The sequence below is a fragment of the Symsagittifera roscoffensis genome, chromosome 4, assembly GCF_963678635.1.
Source record: "Symsagittifera roscoffensis chromosome 4, txSymRosc1.1, whole genome shotgun sequence".
NCBI classification, from domain to species: domain Eukaryota; kingdom Metazoa; phylum Xenacoelomorpha; order Acoela; family Convolutidae; genus Symsagittifera; species Symsagittifera roscoffensis.
This window is the reverse complement of record NC_087065.1, coordinates 59,378,347-59,401,186: the sequence shown is the minus strand read 5'-3', so window position 1 is coordinate 59,401,186 and position 22,840 is coordinate 59,378,347. Positions and strand designations below refer to the sequence as shown.

The window sequence follows — 22,840 nt, the reverse complement described above, 5'->3', positions numbered from 1 at the left end:
AGAGGTAAAAAAAGCCAAAAAATATACATTGTCTCCGTGCTAATTGAACCGTAACTTTGAAGCTCAACAAACAAGCTGGAATTTTTGCTACAAAACTCGGGAAGAAATTAAAACTCTTGTATTTTTTTCGCAAATTTGCAAAACTTAAAAACCTAGAGTCGAGATTTGCGACCTCTCAATATAAGACAAACACGGCTCAGTTTTGGAATTTACAAATCGATGTGAAATTGCAATATTAGACTAGAAAGACCGAAACCAGAGAGTTTAATACCGGTCCTATCAAAAACTATAAAAAACTGAAAATAAAGGCACAAACGTCGGTGACATCCGGAATCTTTTAATAGTCTCACCAACATAGTCTTTTCTTCTGTCTCACCGCGGCTCAAGTACTTTATTAAGTCGTACCGCCAAAGCCTGCTCCTAATTACATACACACAAACAGGGTAGGGATGGGTTTAGTTTGGGGTGAATTCAAAAGGGACGGGGATCTGACACGTTCCCTCTCAGGGATTCCACTCTTTTATCAGCCAAAACTTCCCCGTTTGTTTTTTCTTTTTTATAAGGGTTTTTTTACAGGCGCCTTCAACATCAATATTTACCAGCCGAAAAACTTGTTAAAAAACGCTATTACGAAACCAAACTGTGCACTGGATAGGCGCGCAATTTTGTCTCTGTAAGTCTCTGGAATCCAAGGACATGTCTTTGAACAACTTTCAAATTTCAATTGGATTTTTTTTCACAAATTTTCCGGGACTTCCGCGTACAACGACCTGTAACGTAAAGTTTGTCGATAAAACTGTTTTGTTGCGGATTACGTAACAAGCAATTATAGCTAGCTATTTTGAGCTCGGCAACTGTCAGCAAGTTGCGCAAAAGTTAGTAGAATCTGCTAAATTTTTCAAGCTGAATCCGCAAATGTTAGCAGTATTCTCACATTTGTTTTGAGTGAACGAAACCAGTTCTTGCATACAAAACTTTCATTATTTTATCTAGCGGTATTAAACATCAAGAATTCAACTATTGCCAGTCAAATTGAGGACTAAATCTTAAATTATTCGTTAACTAAATCGATGGGGTGTAACCACTGGTAAATAGGCATCAAAGAATGAAAGCATTGTTTGGGTTTATGATGGGCTCAGAAGGGTTTCAAATCAACAGTATTTCAGGTGAGAAGAGAGTGACTTCAAGTGGTTCGTTAGGGTGGGAGGTTTAATGGGGAAGAGGTCCCACAGTGAGTGGTTCAAAAAGGGTAAAAGATGTCTCGATTGCATTTTTCGAAAGGCGAAAATTGTTTTTTTTTAATAAGAAAATGAAAATGGATATGTTGGAAAACTCACTTTTTTTTCACATTAGGAAAAATTGAACAAAGGGGAGAATAAAACTTACAGTAATGAAAGAAGATAGAAAAAAATAGATATCTGCTTTTAATTATTGATAAGCAGTTTCAACATTTTTTCTCATTGCTCAATTTTGCTCAATTTGCTTAATATTTTGGGTCTATAAACTACAATCTTATCGTCTGTGTCGTTTTCATTAGTTATTGCAGCCCAGCCTTCAATATACCCACCCTCAGCATTGCTCGTCGGTCATTTCCACGGCTGGCTGCAGAATTTCTTGTACATACTGCTGGTATTCGCTTACTGGTTTGCTTTTTTCAAGAAATTTTATAGATAAGTTTTCAGTGTGCCTCTCTTATCTATTTCCTTATCCTCGTTCTATGACTTGATATCTACGCCGTTTCACGTGTTTGGACTTCTCAACGTGTAAAGAGTTAAAACTTCCACAGAGTCAAGCAAAGTATCTTCATCCAGACAAGCAAAGTATGTAATAATTTTAAACAGCAGACATGAATAGAAACCAAAGTTTTCGTCAATTGAGGAATGATAAGATCATTAGCATCAAATTACTCTGTCAAATACAGTTTTTTTAGTCTTCCAGTCGTTATTTCACTTTCAAAAAAAAATTGCCGCTCGATTAATTATAAGCACTTCTGGACTCAAGGTGCCCCATGGCTTGCAGAGCAATTCTAAACAGAAAAAAGAAGGCTTGCAGATTTGAGTTGTGGCCCTCGCAACAATTAAGGTGAGCCAGTTTTTGATTGACGAGACAAATTAGTACAGTTCATATTCAGATAATGAAACGTGAACCCTAGAAATGAACTTGATTGCAAGCTCTTTCAAAAAACTCAGAGCCGTAACAAGTTTTGATTCAAATATTGACCACGTTATTTTGAAATGTGGAGAATATCCAGTTGGTTTGTATGAAGTTGGAACCTAATTCGCAAAACATGATGTCAAATTTAGTACTAACAAAGTCGTGAACAACGATTCTTGTACATTGTCAAATAGATAAATAAGTTGCTCTTATGACCATCTTGCCGTCTGAAATCTCCTGTTGAAGGTTTAGATTTTCACTTAAAACTATTGGGAGTTTGATAAACCTGGACAGTGATCTGCAGGAATGAGAGTGACAGTTGAGGTATTCTTCTTGTCGCCTTCAGTTGAAAAACTCCTTGTTATCTTACTTGGTTTCAGTGGCAAAAACATGGAACTAAGGAAACAACTTTGAAAAATTTCAAATTAGTTCAAATAAGCAGCGAAATTGTGTGACAATAAACTTTGAAGATTGAGCTTTCAAAGTTTCAGTCTCATTCATTCCCGCCATATGATCCGTTTGAAAGTTTGACGGCATATAAATTATACAATTGGGGTTCTCGCATTGTAATTGATCATTAAAAATGCCAGGAATTTCATTGGACCGGTAAAAACTGACATATTATCATAAAGAAAAGTGTGGTTGAATATGAGTGTGGTTAAATAGATAATTGAGGAAAGAAGAAAGGAGTATAGCATTAGGATAGTTTTTGAGCAAAGAGAAAACCACCACTTGTTTATCATCCTAAATGGACCGTTTTTTGCGTGAACAATTATCATAGGTTTAGTTGAATTCATAAATATATCAGTTGGACTAATAAGTATATCAATTGGACTCATGATAAGCAGTAACGCGTGGATCTGAAGAACAATAACAATTATCATGTTCATTTAGAGCAAAAATTTGAACTCGGAAAACTTGTTCGTGATTTTTTTTTCTAGTTTTCTATTTTGTGAAAAAAAGGCTAATCAATGAGCCTGCGCGATAGGAACGAAGAAAAAACCTTAATGGCAATGGAAAAGGTACTAGTATACAACATTATACCTGGTTAAACAATAAATGTTAAAAATGAAAACTTTTAGTGCGAATTGAGTAATACGTTTTGGAATGGCACTCTGGAAGGAACTATCTGCACGTCATTTTCTGGTAGAGGAAATGACGTAGAATTCTGGTAGAGATAATGACGTAGTAGAGTTCTGTGCAATCCTGGTAGAAGGAATGACTTATTGCTCAATTCTGATTTTGCAATTGCGAACAAGTCCCTTGTCACTGACCGTTCTGGTAACTATTCATTTGAAAAAAAAACTGCTAATTAATAATGCTAATTTAATTTCAAACAAATTTATTATAATAAATTAGTTTGAAATTAAATTAGCATTGTTATTTGAGATTCTGAGTTAAAAATTTGTTTATAGATTGAACCTTAATGATATAATCGGCTAAAAGTTGGCAGCGGATACCAATACAAAGGGAATCCATAAACCATAATCCACAGTGAAAGCATCGAAACTATCTGAATCACCTGTGTCAATGTCGTGTTTTCTAGAAGTGAAAAATAATTGACTTGGTGGAAGGGGGATAGACGTTCTTGTGTTAAGTTTTTTGTGAACATTCGTTTTGTTCAAAAATGAAATAGAGGGGCTGTTCACATGGCCCCTATTCAGTTAGACCAACACTAACGAGGTTAAAAGCAACAAATGCCTATAAGTGAAAACATCTAAGCTCTCTAGCGCACACCGGCACTTGTGTATTTTGCACAAAGAGATGCGTCGTCGGCAATCAACGCTTAGGTAGTTCCAAAGCACTCAAACATTATTTTGCTTCAGCGCTCTTTCGAGAAAACAGATTGGCGAAAGGTTCTGTAATAACAAACTATTCGTATCAAACTTACAAAGTTCAATAATACAGTTAGTTACTGTGACTGCGTGATGAAAAATTGGAACCATAATCAATCTGTTACAATTGATAGAAAAAACGGCCCTAGAACTTTAATTAATTCAACATGACTTTTCCAGTTTTAACACAAGATGATGGACACAAAAAGACATCTAAAGAAAAAAAATGATATTTAGGACGATTAATCTTTAAACTCAAAAAACGTTTCTAGACAACCAAATAAAGGGAATTTTCTCTTAACTATCTATCTTTCTCCTAGACACTTTTTCGACCCTCTTCACTGATAATGGTGGCAAATCACCTTTTGGCAAAGATAGGCGGCAAGGCCCACTTTGACGTCAAAAATGACGTTTCACTTCTTTTCTCACCACCATTTTCTGTGCTGTCGGCTAAATTACAAAATCTCATCATTAGTTTTTCCGTATAAATCTCACTGATGAAACTGGGCTGATGAAATGAGCTGATGAAGCTGGTTGTCTGAAGTTTTTTTAGACTAAGTGAGTATCTCAGTACATGGGATATTGAAACTGGATATTTGCGGTTTTATGGATTCGATATTTTTGAGTACCTCACTGTTTGTGTCGATGAAACTGGGTTTTTGATTCAGTGTTTCAAAATAGGTAGTGAAACTGGGTGCAGTTTTTGAGATATGAAATTAGTACTTCAGTCTTTGATGGAGTCTTTCGCAAATTATCTGGGCAAGGTGTTTCTCTAAGACTTTCTCAAGGCCTTCCTTAAAAACCCAACATTTTTCAGATCTACTTATTGATCGGGCGGCATCATGTCCCATTGTTATAACTTTTTTGATCCTTTTGTTGTAGCAATTAAGTATTTTGAATTATTCAGAGATGCACCATAAGCTCATTCAGAGCCAAAATCGGAGTTTCGGGTAGCAGCATCGAAATTCCGGGTGGCAGCAGACTCAACGTCTTTCGATTCATGTGTAAAAATTGGCCGCCAGCAGGTGTCCACGATGGATGAAACTGACTGATCCATGGACCCTGAGTAAGTTTCAGGCATGTGAACTATGCCAGTTGGCATAACGCTGTTCTTCCGCTCCATCAAAACAACCTTTTGACATCCTCCAGCATCACAACAAGGGTCATCTCCAGGAAACGTCGATTTCAAACCCAGAGACTGATGCAGCTAAGTTTTTTTGAATAGTTGCTTGTTACCCTATTGGCCGATGGGCCAATAGGGTAGAATGTGTTGCAGTCTAAAAAGAGAATAAAAATCAAGAATAGCTTGCAGCCTTGAAATACAAAACAAAATTCCGGTGTCTTTTACAAGCACACTGCCTTTCGATGTTCTTTCAAATTACAACCTGTAAAATCTTGGAAAAATTACTATTATTTCGCAAGTTAAAAGATCTCAGTTCCGGTAAAAAATTTAGGAAAAATTTATTTTAGTTTTCAACAAAATTTACTTAGATGTACAGGAAAAGAATTGGTGAATTGCCTTTTTTGCACCATCCTGAGATATCAGTAGACTGCTTGTCGCCTTCAACGTTATTTTCGACTTCTTCAAACTATCTTTTTGTATGTGTCACAATGACACTTTCCTGACGAAATTCAATTGGCAAGTGACAAGGAATCACAAGCATCAACCGTTTTCCAGTACAAAGTTTGAATATCTGCTGGCTCAAATGATTGTAAGTCGTCCAAAGATTGAACAAAAAAGTAACGGTTGATGTCGCTAGAAAAAACAACTCGGTGATAAATAGATGCTTATTACTTGAGAAACTAATTAATTTTTCCAGTACAAAGTTTGAATATATGCTGGCTCAAATGATTGTAAGTCGTCCAAAGATTGAACAAAAAAGTAACGGTTGATGTCGCTAGAAAAAACAACTCGGTGATAAATAGATGCTTATTACTTGAGAAACTAATTAATTTTCCCGTTTATTTCCAGCTTCTGAGGTAACCCCTCAGTTGTTTGTCAAAAATTGTCCCCTATTTAGGGCTGCTAAGCTGACAGACACTCATAAGCCCTAATAGATGGGTTTTGATTTCCATGATAAATTTCGCCTCTGGAACAAACAAGGCTCTGTGTTGGCAAAAAATATGTCGGTCCAAATCGTTTATGATGATCAGCCAAAAGGAAGCACCCTATCAGACGTGTGGCGGCAGTGATCTAACAGAATGAAAAAAAAAAGTTGCCAAAAAAAATTAAATTGAATTTGAGCTAAAATTAGGCAGAGGTGCTTAATTCTCAATCTCTGTCGCAGATCGAGATTTACGCTTGGAAGAATCACGTCAATATGACTGTCACTGGTGCTACAGGTAATGCCTGAAACCTATTCGAGACTGTGTTCTTGTTTCCGAGAGCTTGTTTTTTGGTATCCGATCCATAGGTAGTTGATTTAACATCAGAACTGGTTCAAGAGGTACGTCGGGAAGAGGACTTGAAATTATACAGGATCTGGTACAAGGGGAAGACAATTTGTTCTCAAAACCGTTCCATTGGTTACCCCGAGAGGAGGTACCTTCTTAATTGACAAAGCTGACCCATTAATGGACAACTAGTTTCCGTCGTCTGAAGAAACACCATCGATGTCAGAAGTTTTTTTGTTGCAAATGTGAGTCTTCTCATAGCCACCCTTGGATCTCTCTGTTACTTCGAGATGTTAGTACATGCTACTTTGTCTTCCAATGAGTTGGAGTGGTAAAACAGAGCTTTTAAAATAACTACAGAGTGAAATGTTGGACAATTATACAATGAATTAACGCACTGAAAACAGTATTTTTTCACTCACCATGAAAATTGTCAATCGGGATATGTCTTCGGTCTTACTTTTGCACAAATTTGTCGCTGGTGCTTTTTTTTGGTCATTGGTTGTTGATGCATGACTCGGATTCTGTTTGAGTAGATCTTCTTACTGTATCCTGCTCCTTTTCGTACCAGATCGTCTTGCTGGTCGTTTTTCTCGTCATCTTACTGATCGTGTTTCTGATTTTTCTCATTTTAATTTTTATCAAATTATTGTTCTACTTGTCGTCTGCCTCGTCTTGTTTGTTTTGTTTGTGTGTACAGGAGCGGACGTTTTCTACATCAACTGGATTAGTGGTGAAATATTTTGAATCTAATAAAACATCAAAATTTACTTGTTTTGTTCATATTTTATCTAAAACGGCACACATCTTTTCTGACTTCGAGAATCGATGAGCTCAAACCAGCTTTGTCCTATTTTGTGTATTTTTGAAAAGTATTTGGCGACCATCGTAAAAGCCCCGCACAAACACGTAATTCTTCGGAGTTTGAGAGGGCTGTTACGGCTTCAAGCTGAGCCCCAAATGCTTATTGGTCATAATGCTCCAGTCGATAAAATTCTTTTCCACATCCAAAGATGCAGATCAGCTTGTTCAGCCTCGCCTCCATCCTCTTGTACGACTTTTTGGAAAAAATTGCGGACCCAATTTATTTATTTTTGTGTAAAGTGGAAAAAGACGTTCGACAAAACGATAGTGGAATCCGAAAAGGAGGCAATGCCCAACCTGTTAAAAAAAGTAATACTCGACGAGAGGAACAGTCGTTTGCGTCTCGGTGAAAGGAACAGAAAAGTGTGGAAAAGTGGGTGCGTTCTTTTTTTTCTGATATTGATGCACTGATTTTATTGCTTAAAAGCAAGAATGAGAGGAGGCTAGCGTCGAGACTCAAGCTATCTTCAATGGAGTATGGAAGAAAGTAATTGTTTGGCTCAACCAAATAACAGATGCGTATAATAGGTTTGTGAGGGTTTCGCATGTCCTCTCCTAGTCTCATGCCAAAAGTTCTTAGAAACAACCAGCAATGCATCACCACCAAGGATATATCTATAATCAAGTTTCAGTGCTGATCTGTGGGTTGATCCCGTAAGAACAATAATCCCGTAAGAACAATTTTACCGCAGCTTCTTGTGAGTAAAAATATACGCAGTCTCTGGGGAAATACTCCCGAAACAGCCAGTCAAATGCAAAAAAGGTTGTTCAAAGAAGGAATATGCGGGGTGGAGGACAATTGCATAACGAAGACTCATTATTCATCCATTTTTTTTCTTCTGCTGGCTCATCAAATCCGGCAAATGCTCACATAGCCATCTAAGCAATGTCAGAGACGACTTAGGAGAAACCAGTCTTTCGTATATGTCCAGATTTGTCAGAAAATTGGTGATTTCCGATCCTTGCATTAGAGAGAAAGGTTGAGCAAGTCTGCTGCTATCTGGGTTGCGACTTTATTTGTTGGAATCCATTGTAGCACGACATGCTATGGTTATAGGATCCATCATTTAGGTGGTACTATCCGAACTAAGTTGCTTGTAATAACAAGTTTTCTGCACTCGTGGCTCTGAGGAGATATGGAACTGAAACATTGCCCAGATCCCAGATTCTGAATCTGAAGTAATTTTTTGTGTAGCTTGAGACCTTCCCCGCACTTAGCACGAAGGAGTGGGAAAACTCTTTTGGAAAAAGACTAGTTAGCTTGAAGGAGGATCCCTGACGTCAAAACAGCACAACAAATGATTTCCGATGAGTTCAGTGTTAAAATGACGTTCAATTAACCCATGCTAGTGGTATGCGCTACCTATCACAACTTGGGCCAAGAACACTGGACCAGAGACGAGACTTAACCATTATTAGCCGAAACAAACGGAACCAACGTATTCAAGAGTCTACGAGGCTACTGCAAGAGCAACAACCTTAGAAACGGTATGCATATACAAAGGCACCAGAAACATGTGACCATGTCGGCCAGTATAGCCCTAGGAAAAGGTTACGTACACGGTTATCGAATGGTCTCGTCGGCTAGTTTTCAAAATTATTAAAGTAACTTGACGCCCTATTGTACTATGTGAGCCAATTCTTTAAAAAATTTATCTGAAAAACAACGAGACAGCGCCAACCAACAGCAATGCAAAAAGGGTAATTTTGAGAAGTGGAAAACTAACCATGCAATCATCAAATGCGAAGAATTGCTTTTTTTTTGCACGGAGGGGGAAGAAGAGATTAATTAAAAGGTATCATACGAAAAAGTAGTTAAGAAGATCCACAAAAGAACAGATGGAACAAAATATGGGGTTTATGTATGTTATTTGGGCCCGTAAAAATCAAAACAAGAGGTAAATTTTTTAGGTCTGTAAGTCTTCAAAAATACGGACAGCCTTTTTTTTTGTGTTTTTCATGAGACTCAACTATACTTTATGGGACCAAACTATCCTAATTGTATCAGTTTTGGGCATCAATGAGTCTCTGTGACTTCCGGATGTGGGGCTACCAAATTTTAAGCGGATTCCTCCTAGTTTATTGCGGTATCCGCTCTTTGGTATAACCACCGTGATAAATAACTAGCTAAAAAACAAAGAGGAATTTACGAACGAAAAAAGCGTTTTTTTTCATCAGAAAACTGCTAAAAGTTATAAAAACTCTGTAAACGATTAGTTGAAAGCTCAATAAAGCTTTGTACGAAAATAGTATATAATTTGTCCGGAGACATCAAAATGTCATCAAATCAAAACTCAAGACGAAATAACAACGAACTATTATACTTGTTCGGGATTGGCTGGTATTTGAAATCGATCGGTTATTTCGGATTGAATTAGACTCTAATTTTGTTTCATCGACTCCCTCGTGTTTTCAATTTTCGTTTTTTAAACCGTTTAGGGTGACTTTGTTCTCTGGAGGTCTCGATTGAGGTCGGCGATGGTTGACGAAGATTAATCGCGAGGTAGCGGGAGTCACTGGTAGCAGAGGTGTCAGAGTCATGTAAATTGCAAAGAAACTAAGAACAGAAGAAAAATAGAACAAAAAAAGATTATGTGAACGGTAAAAAAACTAAAAAAAAAAAAAGAGTTAGAAAAAATGACTGAAGTTATTGGGATGAAAAAAGTTTCATTTTTGGATGAGGCAGTTTTCATTTTTGGAATCGATGAAGCACCTAGGTAGACCCGCAAATACCATGACGTACTCACTAAGAATTCTTTGCGGGAGGCTTTACTGGTCGACTTTGATTTTGATGAATACTCTGCTGTGATTTTACGCCAAAATGTCATCCTTTTTACTTGGGTGCAAAGCAGTCAAAGTGGCTAGAAAAGAATGTCAATTTGATAACTAAATTTTTTTTTCAAAAAAAAGAGTCATTGAAATTATAATAGATAGGAAGATAGATAGGAAGATTCTCATCACTCATCTCGATCCAGTTCTGAATGGATAGAGGACTCATAAGTTCTTTCTACACCATAAATGAGAATTTTTCTATGTCGTTTGCATACCGATCCAGCTCCTATTGAAAACAGGACTCATGAGCTCTTCCTACACGTCATAATAACAGAAATTTTCGTTGTCGTTTGCAGAGTGTATCAGTTTAGTGGAATTCTCAAGTTGCTGAAACTTTCTCTTCGATCTACCATTCAGTTGACCAACGCATGACCAATCACACTCTTTAGGTCATTGGTTGCTCTATTCTGCGTCGAGTAAAACTTTGCATTTTTAGTTGCGAACGATGAGCAACAGCTCAAGGGATTTCGTCATCTGCTAAACGAATATCTGTGCGAGCTTAGGCGGGATCGCACTGCCTGCTTAACCTCTTCATATGCATAGCCATCCATTTTAAGTTGAATTTCTAAAACAAGCTTCTTCAGCTTCTCCATCTCGCTGCTAGACAAACGCATATGTTTCACAACCTTGCGTGTGAGAGATCGTTTTGGCTGTTAGAGATTAATGGCGCTAATAATTGAAAACTGGAAAAAATTTCATGTCTGATTGTTTTGTGTTTAACAAGTTTTTGGACTCCATTAGACACGTTATAATTAAATATATGGCGTTTCAAACAGTGGGGCAATTCAAAATTCTGCGACCAGTTGAATTGATAAATAACTGACTCGTCACTATGTCCCGAAATGGCCGCTGAACAACGTAGTTCATACTGCCCCTCTACAAAAGAGGCCACGCCTTCGTATAGTACAAATGCTAACCTGTACTAGTCGGGCCGGATTTTAATTGGCGTCTTGAGGATCATTTTTTGCTTGGTTCAGGGATGCTATGTGATGATTCATTATGATGGATTTAGGGTTCATCAAATCTCTACTTTGAATTTGAAAATTTACTTTGCCCTCTAAATTGACTACGGATTGAATTCCATGATGCCGTGAGATCTATTTTGCTAAACCACTATTCCCATTGGGCTCCTCTCAAAATGTTATAATGATCTACCTGGATATCTGGTGCTGCATATCTTGGTAAACTTGTGGTTCGCAGTTTTTTTTCGAGTATCGAAGTAGGCTTGTTCTTTTTCAGCTTCGCGATAAAGACGACATGCCGACGGCCATGGTGATTTTGGATATGGTGATACCGACATATGAAAACCCAGGTAGCTTAGAATTCCCTGGTTAGAAAGAGGTGATTCATGCAGGTGTAATAATAAGGGGCCTGAATGGACCTCGCAGAGTGGTATGCGGATGCCCACATGTCGGCAGCATCGACGAGTTTAATGGTTGCGGGGTGCACACAAAGGGGCTTCCGTTACCGTTGGTTTCTTTGTTGTTGTCTCGGTATTGGCGAGTGGTGACGGAAACACAGAGGTACTGGTAGACACAACATTTTTCGATAGAGAAATTGTAGGCACTGGTAATGAGCTATCAACGTTCGGTTTTTTTTATGATTACAGAGACTTTCAGAAGAATGAGGACAAAATGAGATGAAAATTTCCGATGGAAAGAAATGACTCGATGAGATGAAGGATTTGGAGATGAAGTGATTCTATGAGATTAAACAGTTCGATGAACCGAACACATGCAAATGATGTTGAGTACAAGAAGAGGTTTAAAGATTTCGATTTTGAAATTTTGCGGCGAATGATTTGAGATTTTTCGGCTAAATGCTCCCCTTACAATTACGATGCACTCAAATGCTTACCACACCCAACTCAATCAAAAACACCAATTTTAAAAGGATCGTCAAGAGTAGAGTCTAGCAATTGCTTATAATTTTTCCATTTTTCCTGTTTTGTAGCACTGCATGCGTTCTCAGCATTTTATACTCCTTATCAGTGAAAAAGTCTTTATCAATCAAGCAAAAAATGCTGCATCAGGGAAAATGCCATTAGTCAATTAAATCACAACTTAAGTCACTCTCTGATTTAAACAAGCCATTTAGTCATTAAACCGATGCGATCACCTCCCTTTAGTTGTTTAGTCACCTCATTTCAATTTCATTACTAATTTCCATTAATTCCTCTTTCCAGTTTTTCTATATTTCAGCAGTTCTTTCAGGTTTTACTTTTCTTTGTATTTTGCTAAGAAGCACTTTTTGAGGTTTTCCTGCCATCATTCTAATCTGGAAATATGCAGTGTTTTTAATTTTTCAGCGGTTGCTGCAAAAACAATTAAGCGTTTCATTCATCAGAAAATAGTTTGAGCCAATAAAAAATCCGAAAACAAAACGATGCATCTGTTGCTACCAGAAGGTTTCGAAAAGCAATCGTTCAAAGCCAGGAAGCAATCCTGGCCTCGATGGTCTTTTTAGAACAAGCTGGAAGTGTTAAAAAGGTGATTATAATCAACAACGACCTTTTTGTGTCCTAGTGCTCAGTCAGTTTTGTTGGAACTCTAGGATACTGCGGGACTTAAACCCCCAGGCAGTGAAAGTTTATAAAGTGGGTACTCCTATTTGAGAAAGAAGTCACATATCGAAACAAGGAAACGAGCAGAAAAGTCACTGTGCAAAGATTTGATAAAACTTTTCAATCAGACAGAAATAAAACCCTCAGAGCCCGATGCCCTGTGAAAAAAAAACAGAAAAAAACGCGAGAGAAAATTTTAAATCACCTTGATCTTTTCAACCGCCAGATAGCGACATTCCGTTGAAGTTTCCACCTTGTGTCGAAAGTGTATTTAAAAGTATAGTATGATATAATTGGTCAACATTTAAATAGTTGCTAATTAATAACAGCCTGTTCACTCGGCTGCATTCAAATTGGTTATTTGTGACTATAGATAGCCTGGTTCACCTTGCGTGCTGAAGAAAAGCTCCGTGTACATTTTTATAAACCGATTGCAAATTGAAACGAGCTTTTTTTTGGTTTAACCTCCATCAAAAATGCAGCATCTGTGAAGGCGTGCTGTTTTGGCGGAGTTTGCTGAAAAAAATTCTTTGTATTTTGCACTTGACTCATTATTGAAGTTTCCAAAAAAATTGATTTAATCCTTTGCTCCTAACTTGTGGAACAAAAATAGATGCTATCTTTATGATATCTTCTACCCAAACAGCCAAATTTTATCGACGTATGACGGCAAAAAGAGATGCGTAGGCATGATGCGTTCCAACTACAGCAGTGACTGGAAGGGCCGCTGGTTCATATTCCACGGAGTGTGCTGCCAATTTTTTGGGTAATGTAACCTCAAAACTTTTTGATGCCACTAATGTTGGGATTTTGCATTTGGGGAAAAACTTGTGACTTGTTGCCAGCAATTAACGAATGTGAGCTGGACACTCTGATCACAACTCTCAAGTTCAACAAGCACAGAAGTTTTTTATGAGGACATTCCGATGCCATATAAATACTTGCCGAGTTAGATATGCCGACAGGGATAACTACCGAAATGTATTTTGCAAGAATAAAATCAAATCCACCCCAGAATTATTTTTAAACAGATTTATAATGAACTACTTGAACTATTTGTTTTTTCATTTTTATTTGCTTCTAATTTAACTGTTTTCTAGATTGGCATATTTTGGTCCTGTACGCATTATGCAATGTTGGTACTAAAATTAGGCCGACTCATTCAATATGACGGCACTTTCATGCAAAAACAAAACTGGGAATAAGGGTCTAAAATTGGCGTATTTTGGTTCTGTACGCAATGTGCAATGTTGATCCTAAAATTAGGCCGACTCATTCAATATGACGGCCCTTTCATACAAAAACTAAACTGGATAAAGCGTGTAAAAACTGATGAAATGACAAATTAAAGTTACTTTCGAAAACACAAAATTATTCATGAAAATAATCCATTATCAAACTGTTCTGATCGCTTCTGAGTTGTTCGCTAAGTGAAAATACTAAGATCAAGGTAAAAATGAAAAACAAAATCAAACTGAAAAGAACTGATGAATTAGTGTACAAATTGCTAGAGTTTATTACAAAATTGGCACAATTTGTTTGTTCAGTTGGCAGGAACTGAGGTCGATGAATTAGCTTACTTCAATTCAATCAGTTGGCAGGAACTGAAAACGAGGTTGGGGGTAAGTTGACAAGAATTGCGATCGAAATTTGAGTTTGCTTAACTGTTAGCAGTTATTCAGTTGGGACTTGCTGGTGACCACCTAGTAAATACAAGTTTTAAAAGAAAACGTTTCTCGTAGGTAAACTCCTGTTAAATTAAGGATTTGAATTCAAGCGCCAAAAAATGTGTATCTGGAATCTACAAACAAAATGAGGATTCCACCAACAAATGACGGATTTTGCTTTTAATTTCGAATTCTGCGTAAAGTTGAGGATTCCGCAACATCTTTATTTTACTATACACACGTTTTACTCTTTGGTTGAATTTTCCACAAATGATTCCGGCTTCTACAAATTCTGTGTCGGATTCCGTAATCTTGCTCATGTTCGAAAGGAATTGGAGCGGTACAGTGTACCAAAACAGCAAAAAAGATCAAACAAAAGTAGTAAGGTTGCAAAATCCGGGATAAAAGTGATTTCGGCCGTAGAACCCGCTGAAAACTCCCAAAATGTCCAAATTGGCCTCGTATTGTTCCAAAATTGGCTTTTATGACCTCTTTTTTAAGCAATTTTTACAACAAAAATATCAAAATGAAATGGAGCTCACTTCTTTTTGCTGTTGTTTTCTTGATATGTCTTTTTTCAGTAAGAGTTCTTTTACGAAGTAAAAATGTAAAACAACTAAAACTGATGAAAGTAAAGTAGCATTGTTTAAAATCGCATTGACATCAACTAAACAACAAAAACAAAACAAACATTGATAGCTGGTTTTTATTGTTTTAAAAAAAATTTCGAATTTTTGTTCCATTTTTTTTGGAATGGTGTGATAAAAACGGCTGAACAAAAAATGGGGATAAGGTATATTCGACAGACATACTAAAATAAGCAAACTAGAAAAAATAATAATAATATAAAAAAAAATTGATTGCAAAAAGGGGCTTAAAAACTCAACGTTAATTAAGATTATCCAAATAAGACTAAATTTAAACAAAGCTTTCAAGCCAATAAAAACACCGCAGGTTCGTTTTGTACGCATGTTTTTAAATATTTTTTTTTCACGACACTGGGAAAAAGCTTCTTATAAATTTTTGAAATTTGGCTCGAATCTCGTATGTAAGGGCTTTACAAAGAGATATCAATCAAATCATTGCAATCCGTACTTGATTTTGCGTAATAAACAAAAAAAAGTAAAACAGACCCGAACACAAAGTTTTTTCCCATTTTTCAATGGTCAGAACAAAATTAGTCCCAATTTTTTGAAATTAGTACTTGTAACGAATTTCTACACTAGTAAACACGTATTATCAGGTGATAATTTATTTGGGCTCGTAAATCAATCCAAAAAAAGTGATGCTCTCAAGCAATTTGGTTTCACTAAGGTATTTTAAGAAATAAAAAATTTGGTGTTGGAACTACAAACAGGAAAAAAATTTCAAAAAAAGAAAGAAAAAAATTCGTTTTTTTTTCTGAAAATCTTTGTTTTAAAGAATTAAACGAGTGGCGTTAAAGCAAAACTGTTTAAAATTTAACATTTCTGGAAGTTTTTTTAAGCCATTGAAGAATTGTGACCGCAATCGCACTCAAAAAAAAGAATTAAGATCAATTTGGGTGACAAACAAGGATCTAGAGCAAAAAACATTGATTTGAACTGATTTAAATTATTCTTATTCCGTTGCCATAATAGTTAGTTTTTGTAGATTTTAAATTGATTTGTTATTATGTTTTCAATTTTTTAGGGTTATTTCTAAGTCGATCGATATCGCTTAAACCAAACTAAAAATTTTTTCAAAATCGGATTTGATACCCGTGTTGACCTCCATCCACCGAAAACGCTTAGCATACAATTTTATACGAAAAAAACTGGAGTACAATCACATGCATCAATTGTACGGAAAAAGGCTTATCAATCAATTTCCATTTGAAAAAATTGTAAACAAAAAAGTATTTATTCCATAAACAATTCTGATCAAAAAAATTTCAAAATTCCAAAAGTGCAATATGACAGAAAAAGAAGTCAGTTTAAATGAGCTTCAAAAATTTGAGAGCATTAATTTTTAATCATTTTTTGGAAAAATTGTTTGTCATACAATTCCCCCATATATGAAAACTATGTGATAGGCAATTTTGATTGCGACGCAAAAAAGTTTTCAAGTTATTTCTAAATTGTCCCAAAAACTTTTCGTTTTTTTTTAAAGCCAACACCAACTATGCACTTCACACCATTTTTCGACGTTTTGTGCACGTTAGAGTTGAGAAAACCAAGTTCAATAATTTTTGTGTTTGTTTACGAACGCATCCCAATAAATTTCAGACTTAGTGTAAAAAACCAAGTTTTTTAATTCATCGAAAAAAAATATCGTACAATTTTCTTATATCGAAAATTGCTTGTAAAAGATTTTTCATCAATTTTCTGTACGTATGAAACTCTATGGAATTGTGTGCTTTGAAGTTTTTAAATTACGGAAATTTGTATCATAATACGTTTTGGTCAACCCGGGTAGTTTCGATTCAAATTAGTGAGTTACTACTTATTATATTGGAGTTAGTCACTGGCTTCTGTTTTTGAATAATTATGGCGGTTTTTGATCCCGGGTTAACTTGTTTCATTAGCAACCCTTCAGCATGAAAATAATGTCTTAAATTTAATTCGATATCGTAGAAATTATTTAGTTAAAAATAATTTGCTAAAGATAAAACGATTCTCAAACAGAAAGACTAATCTTTTTTTGACATTAGGAACCGTTTAAAATTTTTGTAGATTATAAAAAAAGTAGTAGCTTTGTATGATCAATTTTTACATCATAATAAATTTATAATTATCATTTTAAATCGATCCTAAACCGTTTTTTCAGTGCTGCGCGCATTTCATTGTCGGATTTTGAGAGCACAAACTTTGAACACAAATGTATTTGAAGTGCGCAAACAAAATACAGCAGGTTAATCAAACCAGAACAACTCAAACCCTTATACCTTCAGCGAAAAACATTTGTTTTTTCATTTTCTTCGATTGTCGAACAAAACAGTGGAAGAAGTTTTGAAATATGTTTTCTTGCATTTTCGAATCACGGTAAGAAAATGTGTGGATTTAAGTATTTTAGATCAGAAAAAGGGCTGGTATTTGGTTTAAAATACATGGTTACAAAAAATATTATTATTTTTTGACAGCCTGTCCAGTTATTTTGCCAGCAATAGGAGCCAACCAACAATGGAAGTGTACAACCCTAGTAGATTAGAAGGATACTATAACATTCGTTATAGATCATATCAACAGACCACTCTGCCTCAAATCAATCGAATAAAAGGGCTATTTTTCTTATCTTCTTAAACGTTGCATTTGGCTAATTTCATTTTATACTATTGAAGTATGAGTTGCCGAGGGGATGGAGAACAGATCGTTTATAAGGGAATAATGATTCTTTTTCTTAAAATTGGGCGCCTGTCTTTTTGTCAATAAAATAGAAATTCTTGGATGTATATCGAAAAAACTAATCCCCATGAAGCTTCATTGTGTTTGTAGCGGATTTTTTTTCCCTTCAGGTACTTATTTTTTTAAGTTTGTTGATGCTCTCATTTTTCTTAGTATTCAAAAAAGGTAAAATTTGAGATATTGGGTCTTATCTTTCCGCATTGCTTAAACCAAAAAATTAATTTAAAAAAGGATGAAAACTGATGAAAAAAAGGACGAAAAATGATGAAGTTGTCTTTGGAGAAAAAACTGAAAAATAGCCCATTGAAGATAATGCGAGAGACGAATGTGACAGGGTCTTCAGGCCTATTTACAAACACCACAATTTCTTCTTCCTGCTAGAGGGTTGTTGCGAAGGTCTTAAACAGTGGCTTTAAATTATACCCGATAAAACTAAACGCAGAATTTGTAGTCACTCATAACTTGCTGATCATAGGTGAATTAATCTATTCTATGTCTCAAAAAAACCCGCACAGTGTATGGGAAATTTTGATTCTATTTTTAACCGCAACATCAATTATTATTTTAGTGATATTTTTGCGAAGTCAAGCCTTAAAAGTTTCAACGTTTTTTGGTAAATTAAATCAAGTTTTTTCAAAAACAAAAAACAGGACATATTTTATTACTAGTGAAATATTTGATGAAAAGTTATTGGTCATTGTGTTTGTGGAAAAGAAGCACAAAAATATCTAGCAACAATATAAGAACAATGATTTTAACTCTTACGTAGACGAAAAATGCCCAGAATTTTTTCTTGTATGGGAAAATGCTAGTCATAGAAATTACAATTAAATTTCTGGAGGTATATGGAAATAGATGACAAGCTGATTTTTTACATATGGAAGTTGTATGATTACAAGTTTTGTTAGATATGTGTTAGAAATTTCATTTTGTTTGAAGAAGTCAGTGAGCAAAACAATTTGCCTCAAAACATGACATCGTGGATGCATTGATTGCATTGACGGGGAAAGTAGATAAATGAAATGTTGAAAAAAGTAGGATTGACAAAAAACTAAAGTAATATTTACAAAAGTAATTAAAAATCATTTGAATTTTTTTCATAAAGTTGTCTGACTCTAAGCCCTCTCCAAAAAAAAGTTGGGCACTCGAACCAATTTTTAAAAAAATTTCATCTGAAATTTTGTTCAGCTTCAATCAATTGAAAGCCACTTGCTTAGGGCAATTCAATGATTACTATTCTAATGGTTATTTTGACGCGTCTTTGACACCTGGACTCTACTTAGAAAAACTGACAGACTACGGAACTCGAAACAAAATTTTGAACCATATATGGTCCTTCTACATGCACGATTGTGGTGTGAATGTAATATATAGACTTGGTTTTGGGACAGGCGATTTAAAAAGGGTCGACTTTCAATCGCAATCAATTAAATAAAAAGTTTTTGAGGCTATGAAAAAGGCCATAAATGAAAAATGAGCCTAGCGATACGAGTGTGTGTCTATTAGCAAGCAGCAATGGCTCTGATAAGGTTTCAAATCGGAACACAAAACATTCTCAATTTTCATTTGTTTTACAAATCCCGTATTGACTATCTTTCAAAACTTTCTCTATTATAGCAATCATTATAAATTAACAAGTGAATTTCCCCTTCTTACAACAGCGAATCTTAAACAAAGTTTCATAAAAACAACGCGAAATTAGCAAAAAAAAATTAAAAAAACAACTCAAGCTTGGCTACTTAGTTTCTCTTAGTGTCTTTTGAATTGCTTATAAAAAATTTCAACTAAAAAGCTAAAAAATTTTCTGAAAAAGAGTTTTGAATAAGAACCATTTTTTTCTGTTAAAAAGAATTACTATCTTATGAAAAAAGTTTTTCGAAAAAAGTTCCCTGTCTTGTATTATTCTTAGAGTCTAATTTTTAAAGAAATTGTAAGATTCTTAAATAAAAAATTCTGAAATAACATTGTTTGGTCCATCAAAACCATTTAATTTGTTAGAATATAAAAATTATATTTATACATTTTGGATAATTAGCGAAGGACACACTCTTCGAAAGTATAAATATAACGAAACAGTTTTTCAAAAAGTGAGTGATTCAAGTGGTTTCTTTTATATGGGCATGATAGTGACCCAAATGATTCTATGCTCGTTTCTAGTAATTTAATACTAATATATAATGAGAAAAAAATTCGAAAACGCGAGTGATTCAACAGCTTTTTTTACTTGGGCATGCTTGTAACCCACGTGTTCATAGGCTCGTTGCCAATAAAATGACACCAAAATAGCAAAACAAAATGAATGGCCTTTTACTGGATTGCTGAAGTTAATAAGCAGGAAATACTCTGCATGTGAATTTTAACACTCGTGACATTTTTTGGAGGAAACAAAGCGGCGGGTCACCGAGTTGTTGAAACCTAGCAATTAGATAAAAACGACATACCTTTCTGCTAACCATTCAAAGAAGAAGACATCTTATACATTTCCAGTTCGACGGAAAACTAAGCAACTCAAAAGTATATGCTGCTAACTGATAAAGAACCCCGTTTTTTAGCAGGAGAAAGCAGGTTTCAAAAATCTGTTGAAATCTTTCCTCATTTTTTTGTTTTGTAAAGTTTTTCTTCGGTTGAAGGATTTGAAAACAATAAACCAATGTGTACCATGAACATCAAAAAATCATGCGTTCACTGACTAAGTTTTTGTACAATATAATGTATAGAACCAACTGTAACCAAAAACTTCCGTCCTTTTATTTTTGAGATATTACTAAGAGTACAGAAAAATCTTTGAATTTAAACTAATACATGTTTACGGAAAAATTCAGAAAAGATTTTAATACTAGTTGAATAGATGTAAAATTTTGAAAAAAGAGCCTGGGTTTAATTAAGCGAGCGAGCTTTTAGTGGCTGAATGCTTTTCAAAGTTTTCTTATTAGGTATCAGGTAAATCATGCGCAAAAATTAAGAAAATTTGATGAACAAACTTTATTGAAAAAAAAAAACATTTCAACTCAAGGAACTTTTTTATTTGATTGAAATTTTTTTCTTCGAAGAGTCCATCATCAAGATGCAACTCGTGAACAAATAATTGGTGCACCCTACATGCTGAAAGTTGGAAGAGATTGGACGCCACAAATTCCATATGAAAACCCGGAACATTTCATCACATTTAAATGGTTCAAGATAAACATAATTTGTGCAGACCAACCATGGATCTGCAGCTCAGATGCAAGAAAAACTACATGGTGGGAATATATATTCGGCAGAGAAAAACCGAGTTTTGACTTCCCAACTTAATGTTTTTCGCAGATTATTGACCAAAATTCTTCTTCAAAAAAAACTTGTTGGAATGAAATCAACTGTATGCCTTTAATATATTCTGGAGAAACCAATATTTATTCAACTACTGCAAATGTCATTTCTGCATTTTTTTAATTTGTCTTTTTCCGAATTTTGATGAAAACAACGAGTTGTTGACTGCCAAGTTGAAAAGAAAGCCAATGTTGATTTCCGTTTAGAATCAAAATATGAAGAACATTTTTGACACAAATCATAGCGTAATCTCAAAACCAAAACAATAGTTACCTGTTTTCTTAGGAAGTTGTGAAGATTTAAAAATTGCCAGTTTGGCCTCATTGGATTCCGATTGAATGCAAAAGCTTCATTTTTCTATAACCTGTTTCTATTTTTTTTTCAGGCACGCTTTTTAGCCAACTAGTGCATGCTAATTTCAATCCAACATTTTCTTTTCAGATTTTTTCGTTTCTGAATTTCTTATAGGAGTCTTTGACAATAACTATGTCATCTGATCAATTTTTTTGTCTCTTCTAAAACGAGCTCATCAGAAAAAGAGTTAGCACATGCTATATTTTGAAGTTTTCGAAGAGTAGATTCCCGGAATATTTCAGCCATTTCAACAATTCCAGAGAATTATTGTTTTGCAGACCAATTTTGTTTTGTAGTTTAGATACTAGAAAATTTTCATTCTTGGAAACCCTTTTTGTTTTTCTATTAAATTGTACAAAATCTATTTTCAAATAAAAAACTGAAACTAATTGAGTCTTAAATCTTTGTTATATTCAAGAGATTAAACATTCTCAGCCCTCTACTCGCGTGCACATACCTCTTTTTCGCCTCCAGGTTATCAAATCATATGTTTGCAAATATGTTTTGGCATTTTTTGAAAGGTCGAAAGAAATGATGTTTTGTGCTTTGTTTATTTCAATTAAACGTAAATATCACAAAATTAACCTTGATTGAGAATAATACCAAATTAATTTGTCTACCATGATTACAGTCTGCAGAATCTTTTCAGTTTTTTGAAGTCATTGATGATAATTCATTTATGATAATCACAAATTCATATTCTGGACTAAGTATGATATTTGCGAGCAAAATCTGGCCCTATCACATGTTCGTTGCGATCTGAATATTAAGTCTAAATCTAGGTCATTATAGCCTAAAAATTACTCGCCATGCAATCTGAAAGTTAGTCGCCGAAGCCTGAGAATAAGTCGCATCAGCAAAATTAAATATTGAGGACATGATACTCCAATAATACACACATTTTTGAAGTAAATGTCTGATCAAAATAAATTTGAATGATATTTGAGAAAGATTAAATTACTGCAGTTGCTAAGCAGTACGATTAAACTGGCGAAGTTACCACGATTTAGTCAAATGGTCTTTTTTAATTCTTCAAATTCTTAGAGACAAAAAATTGGGGGTTTAGCTTAGGGTATCATTAAGTTTTAGTCGGTTTTTGCCACTATGACTTCGAAGATTCAAAAAAAGCCATTTGACTAAATCGTATTACATTCTCCAGTTTAATAGTAGTGCTTAGCAACTGCAGTAATTTAACCTTTCTCAAATGACATTCCGATTTGTTTTGATCAAACATTTACTCTAAAAAATTGTGTGTTTTTGGAGTATCATGTCCTCAATAATTAATGTTGCTGATGCGATCTATTCTCAGACATTGGTTTCAAAATTCCGTTTCATGCCTTTTTTCCAGAAAAAAACACAATATTCCATCCTTTATTCAAAATATGGAACAAAAACTAGCCTAGCGATTCATTGACAAAGTTTTATGCTTTGTAGAGAGTAGTATTGTTTTTTCATATACATATTCATTTTGCGTCAGTCGTTGTTATAAAGCAAAATTATATAGTG

The 22,840-nt window shown here is 35.0% G+C and overlaps 1 long non-coding RNA gene across 1 annotated transcript; it reads left to right on the top strand.

The window, feature by feature from the left end:
- The first annotated feature begins 17,961 nt into the window (after positions 1–17,961).
- On the top strand, positions 17,962–21,095 carry LOC134845235 (uncharacterized). Its single transcript, XR_010162732.1, has 3 exons — positions 17,962–18,067; positions 18,889–19,076; positions 20,722–21,095. It is a non-coding gene; the product is annotated as an uncharacterized LOC134845235 (long non-coding RNA).
- The last annotated feature ends 1,745 nt before the right edge of the window (positions 21,096–22,840 follow it).